The sequence below is a fragment of the Drosophila erecta genome, unplaced genomic scaffold (genome assembly GCF_003286155.1).
Source record: "Drosophila erecta strain 14021-0224.00,06,07 unplaced genomic scaffold, DereRS2 tig00000367-arrow-arrow-pilon, whole genome shotgun sequence".
Lineage (NCBI taxonomy): Eukaryota > Metazoa > Arthropoda > Insecta > Diptera > Drosophilidae > Drosophila > Drosophila erecta.
Window position 1 is genome coordinate 383,089 of NW_020825232.1, and position 2,175 is coordinate 385,263.

Consider the following 2,175-nt stretch of genomic DNA (forward strand, 5'->3'; position numbering starts at 1 on the left):
AGCAAAGTGTGGAGAAGAAGTTTGAGCAATCAAAAACAGCACCCGAACGCCAGGGTTACCTTTTGCCAACTAACATAACAGTTAGCTCAGTGCATGAAATATAATATCGATGTGCTGACCCAGCATTGGGCCGGAAACCTGTGCGCAGCCGGCAAACACAGCATATTAGCGTTAGATTTATGAATCATTTTTAAGTTTCAGTTTGAATTGGTATTCCCCAGAAATTGGTATTCAACTTTTACTCCGACAATACGTCGTACAACAAATCTTTATTATTTACTTTGCCAGACCACAAGGCTGGTAGTTGAAAAAGGAAAGTTCCTCTCAACTTAAACAATAATCTTTTCCTGCTCCTCGGAGAAGCAATCGAAGGAAGCCCTTAACCTCTGGAGAAAAACCTAACGGATGACAACATCGCAACACGGTGCGAATCATCTTTAATTATTTTACACCTCGCAACGGCTACAAATCGAGATCAATTCACCTGCAATGACTTCTAAGGCCTCCAACACCTTGTTGCTTCCTTCCTTCTGGCGGGGGTAACTGAAACAAACTCATAATCAATGTTTATTTTTTCTTTTTGTTAAATTTTGTGCCATGGAAACAATCCGTACAATGTTAATGTTACCAGTCTATGTCACTTTTTTAAATAACCACAAAACCGTTTAAAGTACTAACCAAGTCAGAGAGATGTAAAATTCTGTTGAAATACTGTTAACATATCTCTGTCCAAATCCCAAAACCCCCACTCATGGTAAACCTCAAAAATTTAACTAATTCTACCTAAATATTGCTTTTCAAGTAAACAGAGCAAAAAAAAAAATCATAGCACCTGCTGGATAACAGCTTAACAAAGGCTTCAAGCCATATGCTGCCTACTGATAATTGCACTCTTCTTGAGCGTGTTGATGACTACAAAACTGGCGAATCTGCAACTGCAACAACTGCTCCGAGAAGAATCCATGTCACCATTCCAACTCAGTGTTTTGTACCTGCGCTCAGTTCTGGTCTTTGATATTGTTGAATCATCCTGGACAGAGGCACACCAACGCTTCACCCTGAAAGAAAGTGACAAGTGTAAGTTTTTCTGAAATTGCATTCCTGGCGAACTGGCGCTTATGATGATACGATAACCATAATTGACCATGGTCAATACTGAAGACTTCTTTGACTGATCCCAATGGTGGCTGCCTCAGTACCGTCGCTCTGATGCTTGAAAAAATTGCATTTCACGTTCTCTTGCCATGTGGAATTGTGGCGGACCTTTTTCGCATAAATAATTCAAAAACCAACTCAGCGCACCTGCTGGACGGCAGCGTGCTGATGGATAGGTCCCTTAAATGGAGGAGGCGATGGTGATGCTGCGAATGAATCATCAATACCCTCTCCTCCTGCCGCTTGGTTTTGTTGGATAACCTGCTGATGACCGTCTTCCTGTTGACTCCATCTTCGCCTGGCGCCAGGTCAATCATCTTGGACCAAGAAACACCGGCGCTTCACCCTGAAGGAAAAAAACAAGAATTAGTTTTTTTTCTCTCACAAATTGTTATATCTTGAATTGCATTCCCGGCAAAATGGCTTGCTTGATGATACGTTAACCTCACCTGACCATACGATGATGCTGCGTCGACACATTTACAAGTGAAAGCCTCTTCGCCGGATGTTATTGGATGTCATATTACCTAAAACAAACAAGTCGGCACGGTTTGCATGGGGGGCGACTTCTTCTGCTTTGGAAACAAGCACCCGTGATCAGCAGTGAAATGCGAATAATATTGTGATCGTGCTTCTATTGAAGATGGTGTCAATCTTAAGCTTATGCAATAGCTTGATGTTGTTGACATGCAGGCTCTCCAATCTTTCCAGAGAAACTATTTTGATTCTCTCTGTCTCCTCCGGTGTTAATTGTATGATGGGCGCGCTTGGCCTCGTCAATGTTACCTCGGTGTTGCCAAATTCCATATCTTCTATATTTAGAGTCTCTTTGAAGAATTTTACCACATAGGAGCCCAACAAATGCTTCATATTATTGCTCCATCTCAGCGTGCAATTGAAGTTGTTGAGCATTAATATTCCATCGTTGACCTCTTCGATCGTTTTAATATGATCTGCATTACCAAATCCGCACTGTGACAGCTCTCCTACCAAAAGCCTAGGCAAACTTAAGTCTCACTT